Source organism: Megascapheus bottae, chromosome 18 (genome assembly GCF_031878675.1).
Source record: "Megascapheus bottae isolate mThoBot1 chromosome 18, mThoBot2.hap1, whole genome shotgun sequence".
NCBI classification, from domain to species: Eukaryota; Metazoa; Chordata; class Mammalia; order Rodentia; family Geomyidae; genus Megascapheus; species Megascapheus bottae.
The window spans coordinates 37,886,495-37,902,504 of record NC_143526.1 but is presented as its reverse complement, the minus strand read 5'-3'; positions in this window follow the sequence as shown (position 1 = coordinate 37,902,504).

Below are 16,010 nucleotides of genomic sequence, written 5' to 3'. Positions count from 1 at the left end.
AAGAGCTCAAGGACCTAAGTTCAAGCCCCAGGCACACACACACACACACACACACACACACACACACACGCAGGCACACACGCACGCACACACTACCAAGATTTCACTGGTGGCCAGATGGCTGTGGCCCTCCACCACATCCACTAGTCCCACAAATCTTAACCTGATGGACTGGACAGCAGAAGTTTCCAGAGTGGTTGTTAGGTTGACATGGATGGGATGGGGACCTGTGCGTGTGAAGGTGAGTCCCACCTGGATGCAGTCCCAGGAGGGAGGCTGGCGAGGGAGAGAAGGGATCTGATGGCAGGTGTGGGAGGAAGCAGTGGAGGCCTGGGAAGCGTTTGGGGAGGAGAGAAGGACACACCGAGGTGGTAATTCAGGCCTTTCAGCTTGCTAGGCCAATGCTCTACCACTTGGACAATCTTCCCAGCCTTTTTAGCTTTCATTTGTTGGTTTTATTCAGGTAAGGTAACACACTTTCACTCAAGCTGGCCTTCCCTTGCCGTCCTCCCGTCTGTCTGCCTCCTGGCCGTAATAAGGATGGTAGGCATGTGCCACCATGTTCAGCTTGCCAAAGGTTTAGTCAGAGGCAGCCCTCGTGTTTTCTGTCTCCAGTGGATATTCTAACACTCCCCTTTGCAGTCAACCAAGTTGTTTGCTGCACAAATAACACAATGAAAGAACTGTATTTTGTGTCTGAAAGACCCCCGATTGAGAAAATCCCATACAACGAATGCCCTTGGGCAACTCAGCGCATAGCGATTCCCAGGTTCACTTCTGTGCAGAACATGGCGGCTCACGGGTAAGCCTTAAGTCGTGCTACTCTGAAGCTCACTTAGACAGCATCAAACCCAACAGCTACTACCATCATGATTTAGAACCTACACAAACGCAGGCTAGGTTCAGGACAGAGTATTTTATTGCTGACATGATTTAGACTTTTCCATATGTGGGGATGATCAAAAGCAAGCAGACTTCACATGAACTTTTAGTTTATCTCTAAGTTCTCAGCTCCCCTCCCTCCCACTTACTGCCCTCTCCTGGGAAGATGGTGCCTTCTCCTTTGTGTCTTGCTGGTGGCTGTGGCAACAACTAAGATGGTTCTGTATTGAGCACCCAGCTACAGCTCACTTGGTACTAAGTACTATGTATAGACATTGGTTCTGGGCATGGTGGTACAAACCTGTAATCCCAGAGGGATTGAGGACAGGAGGACTGAGAATCCCAGACCAATCGAGGATACAGGAAAAAAAAACAAACAAACACCTGATTCTTAAAAAATTATTATTATTGGGGCCAGGAGTGCGGCCTAGAATTCACAAAGTCCTGAGTTTGATTCCTTGGTACCACATATACAGAAAAAGCTAGAAGTAGCCAGGCACAGTGGCTCACGCCTGTAATTCTAGCTACTCAGGAGGCTGAGATCTGAGGATCGAGGCTCAAAGCCAGCCCGGGCACTTAAAGAACATGAGACTTAATCTCCAGTTAACCACTAGAAACCCAGAAGTGGTGCTGTGGCTCAAGTGGTAGGGCAGCAGCCTTAAGTTGAAGAGCTCAGGGACCTGCTACTCTGAGTCCAGGGACTGGCTGTTCCTGGGAGGAGAAGAGCCAAGTCCCTTCTCCGTCTGAAGATGGAAGGTAGATAAAGCGAGCAGGGGTGAGGAGGGGTGAGGAAGGGTGAGCAGGGGTGAGGAGGGGAGTACTCACAGCCACCTCAGCAGTGCGCTGGAAACACTGTTCAGGCAAGGAGAGGGGTGAGCCAGGCCCAGGCCAGCACGGCTGCTGCCCCCCCCCCCCACGGGCCTTGTGAGTCACAGCAGGGGTTTTTCTGGGAACGCTGTCTCTGTAATAACGTAGGGTGGTGAGGTGAGTGTGGCCAGTGGAGGCCTTGGGGCCCGGCCAGCTCAGCAAGCGTGGGCCGTGTCCAGAGTGACCAAAGGTTTTCTGTGTGAAGGCTGTAGCAGGACTGTCCCTGCTTGTGTTTGGCAGGGCCAGGTCCCCAGAGGAGTGTGACGGTGAGGGGACCCAGGAGTCTTTGGGGAGGTACAGCTAACCCCCAGCTCCCCGCCCCGCAAGGCCCCAGAACCAGCATGGTTACGCTTTACTTGATCAAAAACAGACACAAGCTCTTAAGTCAAAAGGACCTGGGTTCAAATCTTGGCTTTTGACTGACTCAAGTGCATACCTAGTACCTATGACACCCCAAGAGTGAGCGCCTCCTTAAGGGTGGATTCCGCTGGGCACAGTGGCTCCCGCCTGCAATCCTAGCTACTCAGGAGGCTGAGATGCGAGGATTGCAGTTTGAAGTCAGCCCAGGCAGAAAAGTCCCCGTGAGACTCTTCTCTCCACTGGAAGTGGTACCGTGGCCCGAAAGTGACAAAACACTAGCCTTGAGCAAAATTGCTCAGGGACAGTGCCCAGGCCCCAGGACTAAAAAGAATGGCCGTCCAGGACATGAACTGCGTGAAGGCGGGACGTCAGCCAGTACTGAGTAAATGACTACATGATGGTTTTCTGGCTGAATGGCTGTCGCTCCATCCCGGGTCCCAGGCTCAATGCCAGGGAGCCCACAGCTGTACCTGGGTAGCAGGGACAGAGAAACAGGACGTTTGTACTTGGTGGTATCTGGGAACTTGCTGGGCTCCCATTTGCTTTCCCATTCCATGTGCTCGGCTCATCACCTGAAATCCGCCCTCTGCCACCAGCCACGCAGCCTCACCTCCTCCCGCCTTTCCTAGCACTGAGTTCTTCCCTTAGTGCTTCCCGCTGCGGCTGGGCTCTGATGTCAGTAAGAGCCATAACTCAGGCTTGCCTCTTTCTGACCTCCCAAGACAGAGAAAGCTGCCCCAGCAGGGATGATTCAAAGCCACCAAACCAAGGAACTTCCCTGGCACTCCTACTGGCTAAGAAATCTTTGTTTTGTTGGCGCTGGTCCTGCAGCTGGAACTTAGAGCCTGGGCACTGTCTCTGAGCTTTTGTTTTTTTATTTTTATTTTTATTTTTTGCCAGTCCTGGGCTTGAGCTCAGGGCCTGAGCACTGGCCTTGGACTTTCTCAAGGCTAGAGCTCTACCACTTGAGCCTCAGCACCACTTCCGGCTTTTTTCTATGTATGTGGTACCAAGGAATCGAACCCGGGTCTTCATGCATGCTAAGCAAGCACTTTAACCACTAGGCCAAACTCCCAGCCCTGTCTCTGAGCTTTTGTACTCAAGGCTTTACTTGAGCCACAGCTCTGCTTTCTACTTTTTGGTGGTTCATTGAAGGTTTCACCAGCGTTTCTGTTTGGGTTGGCTTCAAACAATGACCCTCAGATCTCAGCTTCCTGAGAAGCTAGGATGACGGGTGTGGGCCACTGTTACCGGGCTTTTGCTAAGTTTTTTTTTTATTATTAATTTGTTTAGCCAGTCCTGGGCTTGAACTCAGGGCCTGAGCACTGTCCTTGGACTTTCTCAAGGCTAGAGCTCTACCACTTGAGCCTCAACACCACTTCCGGCTTTTTTCTATGTGTGTGGTACCGAGGAATCGAACCCAGGTCTTCGTGCATGCTAGGAAAGCACTCTACCGCTAGGCCAAACTCCCAGGTGCTAAGAATTTTTAAGAAATCCTAAAGACACAAGGACCTTATCAATGCCATTCTGCACTGGTTGCAATGGCTACGGGGCAGGTCCCCTTGGGAGGGGCTGCTGGCATCCACACACGTCTAGAATAAACCCTGATAGCAATGCAACATTATCTTTAACACTGCTAGACTCAGCCAGAAGGTATTTTAGTGTTTTACCACCTGTATTAAGTATAGGCCTAGAATTTTCCTCTACTGTGCTGTTGAAGAGAGAGAGAGAGAGAGAGAGAGAGAGAGAGAGAGAGAGAGAGAGAGAGAGAGAGAGAGAGAGAGAGAGAGATCAAAATAGTCTTCATAGCTTGGAGTGGTGGCTCAAACCTGTAAATAACGCTAGCTACTTGGGAGGCAAAGTTTTGGAGGACTAAAGTTTGAGTCCAGCCTAGGTATTAGGTTCAAGAGACCCCCATCTCAACTAGTAGATGGACATAGTAGAGCATTATCTGTCATCTCAGCTATGATGGGAAGCGTAAGGAGGCTCGGGGCCCAGTCCAGCCTTGGCAAAAAGGAAGAGCCTAACTCAAAAATAATCAAAGCAAAGGGGCTAGAGACGTGGCTCAAGTTAGGGCAACTGCCAACAAGCCCAAAGAACTGAATTCACCCTCCCTACCCCACCCCCAATCAAACTGCAGGGGAAAAAAGGAAGAAGGAAGGAAACGTCATATCTCAGCCACTCCAGTGAGATTCAAACTTGCCACAATCAAGCTACTAGCAGCAGTGAACTGACCTAGGAATCATGCTAATAGCTGTGCAGCAACTTCCCTCCCTTTGGGCTGGTTGAGAGCAGCCCTGAGCTTCACGTGGGGCTGAGCTTTTAAAGGCAAACACGACATGCAAGTGGCCCTAACCCTACGAAGTGGTCACACCATATGACATCACCGTATGCTGCCCTGAGTTGATCACGGAACCACATGCCGGGGGCAGAGCTGGTTAAGCATTATTTACAAAACAATTCGGTGGCTAAGTTTGACAGGTTATTACAGAAGGAAGGAAGGAGCGAAGGCAGTTTCTCCTTTCTTCTCTGAAGAAGCATTTTTATACCTTTCTAAGAACTTACTTGTTTTCTTTCAAGCTGGTTTACAATAGTGTTTTTTTTTTTCCTGGTTTTGGGGCCTGAGCTCAGAGCCTTTTGTTCTCTCTTAGCTTTTTTTTTTTCTCTTCAAGGTTGGTGTTCTACCACTTGAACCATATTTCCACTTTTTTTTTCTGGTGGTTAATTGGAGACAAGAATATCATGGGCTTAGCTGGGCGCAGTAGTTCACGCCTGTAATCCTAGCTACTCAGGAGGCTGAGATCTGAGGATCAAGGTTCAAAGCCAGCCCAGGCACAAAAGGACCTGAGACTCATCTCCAACTAACCTCTAGAAAATGGGATGTGGGGCTTGGCTCAAGGGTAGGGCAGTAGCCTTGAGCTGAAGAGCTCAGGGCCAGAGCCCAGGACTAATTTAAGTCCCATGACCCACAAAAAAAAAAAAAAAAAAAGAAGAATACCATGGGTTTCCCTGCCCACACTAGCTTCAAACCAAAACCAGACAAACAAAAATCCTCATATCTCCGCCTCCTGCATAGCTAGGATGACAGGCGTGAGCCACCGGATCCTGGCTTCAGCATAGCTTTGGATGACTTCGGTCCCCCGTCCGGATCTGATTTCACTTCATGTGTCAGGCGGGCTCTCTGGCTGTGACTCACCCAGACTACAAGTCAGAGTCTCCACCTTCTCGCAGCAACAGCTTCAGTTCTATTCATTATTTGGTTCTCAGCTTGTTTTTGCTCCTAGAAACTGGTTGCACCCAGCTAAGTCTCGTAGATGGCCCAAAGAAGAGCCGAAGCTCATAGCCAGGGCCTGCCCAGGGTCTGGTTCCTGCTCTTGAACTGGAGGCTTCATCTCTGCCAGAATGGTGCCTTTCCACAGCCCTGACTCTGCCACCTGCCTAGGCCCTTGACCACTCTCTCCTTGTCACTAGTTTGGGCAGAAAACTCAGAGGCGTGCCCTTGGCCCTGAGGAGTGTGGTACTGTATGGCAGGCAGTCTCCCCACCCCCCCACCCCCAGGGACAGCTGTGGACTTCAACAGTCTAACACTTGGCTTCACTCGGAGTTGGCCAGGACAGGGGTGTCAGGACCCACACACTCCCCCGGGAAGAGATGGACTGTGGCGTTCACAGGGCATGCACAGAGGTGTGAGCTGGGAGGCTACCGGAGACAGGGCCAGAGGGGGAGGGGCGTCTATGCCAAGTGGGCGGCTGCGGAGGTACAGATGTGTCCCCTGGGGAGCTGGACATCAAAAACAGGACTTCAGAAATGGGCACCAGCACTGACTTGCAGACCCAGCATGCAAATGACGGGCTCTGGACCTGGCACACTGCTGCCAGACACATGTGGGTTGCACACAGAAATGGGTGCATTGGGAGATGTAGGCTGCAATTCCAGTTTTGTTGCTGTGCATCCTTGGGCATATACCTTACTTACCTGAGTTTTCTCATGTATAAAATGGGAGGTGAACTCATTTCCTTGGGGCTGCTGGCTCTAGACATCCATGTTTCTCTCCTTCCTTCCTTCCTTTTCATTTTTTGGTGCTGGTACTGAGGCTTGAACTCAGCCTCACACTCTCACTCACTTGGCTTTCTCATTCAACACTGATGCCTCCCAGTTGAGCCACCCTCTGCTTTCTTTTTGCTGGATGATTGGACATAAGTCTCATGGATTTTTATGCCCAGGTTGTCTTTGAACTGCAGTCCACAAATCTCAGCCTCCTCAGTAGCTGGGATTACAGGCCAAAGTGCTTTGGGGGCAGAAGCACTAAGCACTAAGAGAGGTATGGAGGGAGGGCCTTGAGAGTGCAGAGCCGTTGAATGCAGAGGAAAGAATGGCCCCCATATAACACTTGGAGTTCAGGAAGCCCACTGAGTTGGGCCAGTTGGTCGGGGCAGAGGTAGACTTGTTGTAGATGTCTCTCAGAACAAGGAGACAGCTGGGTAGATTATTCCCTGTCAATCTGAGAGCCATCCCTCGGTGAGAAGGCCCAGACTCCAAGGACACGCCTCCCATGTATAGCTGTCTAATCTACCTGTCCATCTTTCCATCTATGATCTGTCCTTTATCCTATCCATGTTTGTCCATCCATCCATCCATCAGCCCATCATCCATTCATTCATTCATTCAACAACCCCGAGTGTGAAAGTTATGCTGTACTGTGAAGGAGAAAAGAAGGTTCCTGTCCACAATGCACTTTCAGAGCAGAGGGAAATGGAGGGCAAGCAGATGGTGTGTGAGTCCCAGAAGAAATACGAGTGGGAAGTGAAGACCAAAGCCGGCCTGAGAGGAGGGGTGCAGGGGATGCTGACCGGCCTGCTGGAAGAAGAGACAGAGACTTGAAGCAAGAGCAGGTGTTGTCTAGGCCACTGATACAGAGGAAGGAGGGAAGAGAGGGCCGGAGGGGGAAGCTGTGAACAGCGGGTGTGGCTGGGATATGAGCTTGAGCTAGGGAGGCCCTGTGCCCATTGGGAACCCCAGCTATGACCAGAGGAGGAGTGGACCAGGCTTGGGGCACCTCCTAGGGCCATCTGGAGATGTGGAGATGTGGAAAAGCTCTGGGTCAGAACCCTAGGTCCCTCCCACCCCCCTCCATGACCTCAGACAACTTTCCCAGTCTCCCCAGGCCCCAGCTGTGACATCATCACAGGTTGCCGACTGAGCCTCCTGGGATTCTGCTGGCTATTGAGCCTGTCACATGTGGTCAGTAAAACCAAAGCCCACAGGAACACGTGGCCTGACCTGGGGTTAATCGTTCCCGTTTGTGCTGGGGGGAGGCGGGGGGGGGAAGGTTGGATAGGGAGACCCAGTCATGGGATGGCGAATGTGCTGAGAAGCAAGAAGGGGGGCTGAGTCACGGGCCAATCATCCATCAATCAGCTTGGGTCTTGGGGTTCCCTGGTGGCAGGGGAGGGGTATTCAGTGCCTTGCTGCTTTTGAGTCCTTCTTGGCTTGGAACATATGAAATTTCTCTACTTGCCGGGTGCTGGTGGCTCTTGCCTATAATCCTAACTACTCAGGAGGCTGAAATCTGTGGAGTTTTGGCTTAAAGGTAGCATAGGCAGGAAAGTACATGAGACTCTTACCTCCAATTAACCACCAGAACCCTGGAAGTGGCACTGTGGCTTAAAGTGATAGAATGCAAGCCTTGAGCAAAGAGCTCAGGGATAGTGCCAAGATCCTGAGTTCAAGCCCTACAACTGATGGAAGGAAGGAAGGAAAAGAGGGAGGGAGGGAGGGAGGGAAGAAAAAGAAAAGGTTCCTCTACTTAAAACAGGTCCAAGGCAGTATCTCATGCCTGTATTCTTTGCTACTCAGAAGGCTGAGATCTGAGGATCACAGTTCGAAGCCAGCCAGGGCAAGGAAATACGTCCAATTAGCCAATTAACTGTGGCTCAAGTGGTAGAGCACCAGCCTTGATCAAGCAAAACAAACAAACAAAACCCCTAAAAACAAACAAAACATCAGAGACACAAAAAGAAAAAACACAAAACAGGTACAAAGAGACTGGATCAGCAAGAAGCTGGGGCAGGGTGCGAGCTGAGGATCCTCTCAACCCAGCCTAACAGCCCTTACAAGCTCAAGAGTCCCAGCGTCCTCCTCGAGAAGGCTCTGGAGCATGCGCAGGGTCACACAGCACATTCACTTACTCTCTTCTCTGGGTTCTGACACTGCCCAGTCCTGTGCCTAAGACACAGGGAGAAGCTACACCCTTCCCTGCCAGTACTGGGGCTAGCAGAGGTAGAACTAGTGCTTCCTGGGGTGGAGTGGGGTTGCAGATGGAGACAGCGGGGCTACCTGGGGCTGTGGGAAGGCCAACAACACAGGTGTGTGAATCATGACAAATGCACCTTCTCCTGAATGCCAGTGCCCAGCCCTTTAATCCACACAACTACCTCATGTGGAAAGAGGGCTTCAGAGTAGTAAAGTGATGGGCCCAAGGTCACACAGGTCATAAATGGCAGAGCCAGGACACAGCTAAATCTCTCCTATTCCTCTGAACCAACTCTATTGTACTGCCCAAATGCCAAAAGTGGGAACCATGCTAGGTAAGGGTCTAGCACCAGCCCCTCTGGCCATCTCTAACGGACAAAAACCCTGAAGCGTAAGAGGGATCAAAGGGACTAAAGCTGGGCACGGTGGCTCACACTGTAATCCTCGCTACTCAGGAGGCTGAAATCTGAGGATCAAGGTTCAAAGCCAGCCCAGGCACTAAAGTCCGTGATATTCTTATCTCCAATTAACCACTAGAAAATCAAAAGTGGCGTTGTGGCTCAAGTGGTAGAGCAGTAGCCTTGAGCTGAAGAGCTCAGGGACGGCCCCCAGGCCCAGAGTTCAAGTCCCACGACTCACAAAAAAGGGAAGGGGCGACTGCCACTGGGGTCAAGTCCCAGCTCTACCTCTGCTGGCTTTAGGCAAACTATTTCTCTCCTTTATGCCTTAATTTCCCCCTCCTGAAAACAAGATGACAGTAATATGTGTCTTCATGGGAGAGACCTGGGACCAGTGATAGAGCCAAAACTTGCAAGAGTTGGTCCACCCCAGAGCCCGGGCACACAAGCTCCAGCCTGTGTCTCCCGGGCGCCTAAGCACCCAAGCAGAATCAGACTCTTAGCCCTGCACACAGCCTCCTTGAGGGAAAGAAAGGCCCCGTGGCGTGAAAGGAGTGGGCAGGAAGTCTCCAGGGCCCCAGAGAAAACACTTCATTCCTGGAAGTGCAGCCAGGCAGAGGGGGTGGAAGTGGCCATGTTAGGAGAAAGCTCACAGGGCCAGCCAAACCTCAGCCCCTGTCAGCCAGCAGCCACAGGCCAACCACGCGGGGCTGGCTCGATGTGATGTTTACGGAAACACGGGCCCTGTGGTTGCCCAGCTGGTGGGTTGGGATCCCCTGGGTACCCCTAGGCAGCTTGGCAGGAGCCCTCCAAGGCTGCAGCTGAGCCTTTGTTTACCTCTGACCCACCTGGGATAAGAGTGCAGGGAGCAGTCCAGAGGCAGTGTGACAGTCAGGTCTCCAGTCAGCTGCCCAAATTGGGAACAGGATTTTGCAGTTGAGTTCTATGGTCATCACATAAAAGTAGTGATGGAAAGTGGAGGATGAAGAATGGATGGGGATCTAGAATGAGAGTCACATGGCGCTCCAGGATCTGGTAAAGGCAGAGTGCTCCATAAATTTAAGCTCAGGGCTACTGTTGCTACCAGAGCCTGCAGGGAAAAGTCACTACTGGGCTGGCTGCTTCTGTGCCATCAGACCCTTCTCCCTGTCCTCTATCAGGCTGGAGACTGACTTACCTCCTAGCTTGGCATCCAGATTCCTGTCTGAAGCCATGTGTTTGTCCAGAGGGAAGAGGGCAGGGACAGAGGGATGAGCAGAGCTCTGGGCTCCCCAGATCATCTTTGTTCTATTCTCCTTCCTGCCTCAGGTTACTCATTTGCAAAGCGGGCACACCCATAGTCTCCATTCCATATGGTCATCCTGAGGAGTAAAGGATTGTAACTTGTCCAACTCAGCCTGGGGCTGGACTCTAGCAACTTGAAGTCATCCTTCTCATGGCATTTGCACAGAGCAGGAGTCACAGAACAGAAAAGGTAGTGGCAATGCGAGTATCTCAAAGGGGTGCTGATAACAAAAAGAGCACATTTGTGGAGAAAGAGATACCATTGAGGCCCCAGGAGCAAGGGGTCCTGCCCACTTAAGGACAGCAGCCAATAAGAATCGTGTGGGCGTGGCTCTGTGGGGGCGTGGTCGGGGACCAGGGGCGGGGCTTAGGGGCAGAGCACTTACTCACCTGCCAGAAGGCCCACTTCCACTCCCACACTACAAAAACAAAGCAGGTTGCATCCTGGGCACCTGGCTTGCCTGGCTTTAGTCCTAGCCCTGGTGTGAAGTTATTTTGAGAATTATTCTCCTCCTTTGTCCAGTGTGAAATCAGTGAATTCCCCAAGATGGGGCCTGGCCAATGTCATAGAGCTTTCTTCCATTCTGAAGCCTGCAGGTTTTCTGTGCAGTTTCGCCCATCTAGAGATGGAAGGTCTCTGGCCACCTCCTAAGTAGCCCAACAACCTGACGGGCTGTCCAGAGCTGCCCTCTCTCTCTGCTTGGAGAGGGCTGGATTCCAGGGTGGAGGCCTGGAGATTCCTATCCACATTCCACAGGGGCCACGTCTGGGGACCCAGGCTCCCGACATCAGCCATCACGTTCCCTAGAAGGAATCTCTATTCATAACAAACCCCAAAGGTCACTCGTCTGGGAAAGAGCCCACTGTCTCCAACCCAGGCCAGAACAGAAGGGCCAGGCCCCATCTCCCCGATGCCCTGAGGGGTGACCAGATCCCCGCCACTCAGGAGAAGCTGTGATCTGTCTCAAGATCTCCTCTGGTGTTGGGATGGGGCTGGAGGACAGAGAGAGGCAGACTCAGGCCCTCAGCCCCTGCAAGTTGGGTTCCCTTCTTGTGCCTCAGTTTCCTCTTCTCTAAAAGGCAGATGCTAACAGCACCTACTCTATAGGGTTGCCATGGAGATTCAGCAAAGTCCATCCATTCAAGTTTTACTGAAGGTCTCCCAGCTCCAGGCAGTGAGTAAAACTAATTAGTCTTCCTACTTCGGAGTATTTAAAAAAAATATTACAATGAATGTGATTTATTTTAGAAAGTGCTGGCACCCAAAAGATGGAGGAAACACAGTAAATGTCAACAGTTGTTAAATTCAGGATAGGGATAAGTGGCAGATGGCTGTTGGTATGTTTCCAGTGCTTTTTTGCATTTTGAAAATGTTCTGTAAGTAACAGGAAAGAGAAGATGAAGAGAGAGGAGAGGATAGAAAGCCAGGACAATACTAATAATAGGAAAAACATCTCCCCGGCAGGTTTGCTGGTGCCTCTGCAGGGATAATGTGTCCCGAGGCCTGCACAGAGCCTGTCTGTCGTGTTGGAGATGGTCAGGACTGGATTCAAATCCAGGCTCTGCCTGTGTATGTCCTTGAGCTTTCCTTGCCATGAATCTCAGACTTTCCTGCACAGCGGGGGTCTCGGGGCAGGAGGGGGAGTGCCTGATAGAATTCTAAACCAGAGGTTTAAGCTCACATTTACTGATAACGTGTGAAGCTCTTTGCCTGAATTAGACTGTCCATCCTCTACCTATGAGGCAGAGCATTGGTAATCACCTCGACGTTAGTAATGGAGAAATGAGTGGAAGTGAATGAATAATGGAAATGAGGTGTAAAGCTGGGGAGCTGGCGCCCATCCAGCACTCTGCAAGCGCTGACTGCTGCGGTTGTCACCATGGGAAAGAAGCTGAACTTGGTGGGGGGGGGTCCATAGACCCTCTCCAGCTTGCTTGTCCAAGCTGAGGTCCTACTGGGCTAGCATGCTCCTGGGTACAGCCTTTTTTCCCCAAATGGTATCTATGGAAGAAGTCGATACTGGCATGGGGTGGGGGCAAAGAGGAGGGGGTCCCTGCCCACCCCCTCACCTGGCCAGCATGCGTCCATCTGCTCCAGGTCTTGCTGTCCCATTGTCTCATTGTGTGGCCTCATGGAGATGTCCCAGCTAAGTGAAGCAGCGGAGTGGACATTCAGTGGTCATATACCTCATGCCCCCAGCCTGGGTTCAAATCCCAGCTCTGCACACTCTTATTTTGTAACCTTCAAATATCATTGAAGTAAGGATTTGGCTTTGGGGGGATTGAACGGGGCAGCCCTGGCTTCTTTCTCATAGGAGGGAGAAATGTGAGCCAGCGTGCAGTGCTCAGCTGTATGCCTGGGGCTCAGGAAGGCTCAGGTAATGGTGATGATTGTTATTGTTTCTAGAAATCTCTACATGAACCAAGATCTCAGGATGTCTGCTGGTGGCTTTGAGCTACACATCAGTGTCTCATGCCTGGAATCCCAGTTACTCAGGGGGCTGAGATCTGAGGATCACAGTTCAAAGCCAGCCCGGGCAGGAAAGTCCAAGAGACTCAGGTCCAATAACTCACTCCAAACAAATCCAGAATTGGCGCTGAGGCTCAAGTGGTAGAATGCTAGCCTTGAGCAAAAAAAAAGCTCAGGAACAGTGCTCAGATCCTGAGTTCAAGCCCCAGGATGGGGAGGAAGGGGGTTCGCCCTCCCCCAGAGGTCTTAGGATCCCTGCACTCCCCAGCCTCCACTTCCCCCACCCCCGTTGCCGTTGAGTTATCCATTCCAGTCCAGTCTCTCTGGCAGTGTGACGCCCAGCAAGTGCATCAGCCTCTCTGAGCTTCCTTATTAACTGTCCCATGAGGCAGTGGGACCGGAAGCTCCACCCCTCAGGACCCCTAGGGGTTGCTGACCTTCACGGACTCCCTCCCCTTGGCAGCTGGCCCTCCAGGATGGAGGGTGTGGCTCCCCTAAGGGCTGGGGGTGCAGGCCTCTGCTCCCTGCGGAATCCAGGCTCTGCTGCCCAGAACAGCCACTCCTGATGTCTGGAATTGCACCAGGCCTGACTCAAGCTTTGGGAAGCCGCTGCTCTCTCCCCACTGAAAACAAGTCCCAGCCCTCCAGGTTCCCTCCTCTGAGAGCTCTCCCGATGCCTCACAGCCCTGGGTGAGCAGCTAGGAGCTTGTCGGGAAGCAACTTGCCCAGGGCCACACAGCAAATCGGTGGCCACCTCTTGAGGCCTGGACTCTGACTTCTTGGCCAGTGCTCCCCCCTCAAAAAGACAAAACAAAACTTTGTTTAAAAATCTGCCTCGAGCCAGGCTCGGTGGCTCAACCTGTAATCCTAGCTACTCAGGAGGCTGAGATTTGAGGATTGAGGTTCAAAGCCAGTGGATCTCTTATCTCCAATCATTACTAGAAAAGGGGAAGTGGAGCTGGAAGGGGGATGGTAGCCTTGAGCTGAAGAGCTCAGGCTCAGGGACAGTGCCCAGGCCCAGCGTTCAAGTCCTATCACCGACCAAAAAAAAAAAAAAAAGCCATAGTATGAAAGCCATTGCGTATGCAGCAACTGACAACTTAGCAAAATGTGCTAAGTCCACACCATGTAATATTATTCTATCATCAAAAGGTAGAAAATTCTGACTCATACTGCAACATAGACGAGCCTCAAGGGCAATGTTGCCCAAAGAGAAACAGTGAATGACTTTGCTTAGATATCTCTGAAACAGTCCAGTTTCCAGAGCTAGGAAGTAGAGTTGGAGAATGAAGGAGAGAGGAGTGGGGTGGCACCCGTCCTTTTTGCTCTAGTCTTTTTTTTTTCCTGTCAGTTATAGGGCTTGAACTCAGGGCCTGGGCACTATTCCTGAGCTCTTTTGCTGACGGCTAGCACCCAACCATTTTGAGCTATAGCTCCACTTTCTGTTTTTGAGTGGTAATTGGAGATAAGAGTCTCATGAAGACTTTTCTGCTCGGGCTGGCTCTGAACTGTGATCCTTAGGTCTCAGCCTCTTGTGTAGTTAGGTTACAGGCGTGAGCCATCGGCACCCGGCTTGCTTTAACCATTTCTCAAGTAAGTTCACATGCTTTTGTCAGGGTTGTACTCAGGTCTTGAGTCTCTTACCTCCACCTCCTTGGTAGATGAAATTGTAGACCTGTCTCACCAGGTCCAGCTTATTCTTGGAGGTAAGGCCATTCTTTTCTCCCAGGCTGGCCTCAAACTATGAGCCTCCTATCTCTCTCTTCCCAGGTAGCTGGGATTACAGACATGAGGCATTATACCAGCTGAAGTGATAACTTTTTTTTTTTGGTGGGGGGGCAGGTGTCTGGTATTGGGATTTGAACTTTAGGCTTTGTACTTGCTTGCCTTGCTTGCTCAATTCTCTCTTCACCAGTTGACCCACATCTCTAGTAGAGAACTTGTTTTGTTTTGCTGGTTATTCTGGACATGGAGTCTAGCAGACTTTAACCAGATTGGCCTCAAACTATGATCCTCCAGATCTCAGCCACATGAGCAGCCAGGATGGCAGGCATGGATCACTGGTGCCTGCCTGACGCGTGAACATTTTTCAGGACTTGTACCTTCACTGATCTTGATTTGTATCAATGTTGACACCAACAACTATCACATTGAGTCAAACAAGTAACCACTGCACAAAACTTCCCTTCATTCTAACCCTGTACCCCAGAATCTTCTTCCTTGACATCTGAACCCTCCCTAGTCTGTCTGCACCTCTGTCTGCACAGAAATAAGGCAACAGAATCCAGCATACACAACTCTCACTGACAGGATGACCATAAGGCTAGCCAGTCAACCTCAGTTTACCAGGCTGGGAAATGGGCATCATACCAAAAGACATCTTGAAGACAGATGTCAAGCATCGTGGTGCGTGGCACTGTCAAGGGTGTGTTTTAAGTCTCATGCAGAGTCTGGCCCCCAGGCAGGAATGAGGGAGGCTTTGGTCTCCTGCTGGCCAGGCCGTCAGCTTGATCAACACCGAGTACTAGCTTCCTCCAGCCAACCTTTCGTCAGGGCTGGGGAATGGGTGGGATGGGGGCCAGCAGCTACAGAGCTCCGTCTCACGCCTGGCACACTTTCTCCCTGATAATCTGTTTTCAATCTCACATTCTTCTTTATTCCGCCCCCCCTTCCTCCCCTTTCAACTCTATCTTGCCATGGGACAACAGAAAAATGTGTGTCAGCTCCTGGCCTGGCCCACGTGGACTCCCGGGACTTTGGGTTGTGCGTGGCGGGGTGTGGGTACATGCCCCACCACCTGTGTGCACTGGGCACTCTTCCTCTGTGCCACATGTGCCCTGTCCAGCCACCTCTGCCACAGTCTGAGAGGCTCAGCCCTGCACCCTGGCCTGTCACAGCCTCTCCATCTCTCCCCTTCCTCCACTTAGTTAATCAAAGGTTTTGATCAGCAGGGTGTCTCTGAGAGAAGGTTCTTCTGTTAGCAGCAGCGTTGTAGAGAGAAGTAACAGGGAATCAGGCACATAGGAGCTGGTGGCTTTAGCACAGGTCATGGGCGACAGCAGACTCCACTTGCTCTGAATGTATATCCTGTCTCCAAGGCTGGCAGCGTCGGCCCCTGTGCTAGGGAAGAAAGTACTTGGAGGAAAGCAAAGCCCTTTGCTAATCCTGGTGCCGGTGACCTGCTCTGGAATGAAGGGTTGACATTTCAGCCCATGTAAACAGATGGAAACACCCCTCACACAGCTCCACCCCTGGCCTTTTCTCCTTCTTTTTTCCTTTTAGTTCTCCATGGGCTGGGGATTGAACCTCTAGGGCCTTGCACATGGCTGTGCATACTTTCTCCAAAGGAGCTCAGTTTCTCCTTGATCTCCCTCTCTCTCTCTCTCTCTCTCTCTCTCTCTCTCTCTCTCTCTCTCTCTCTCTCTCTCTCTCTCTCTCTGTCTCTCTCTCTCTCTCTCTCTGTCTCTCTCTCTGTCTCTGTCTCTGTCTCTCTCTGT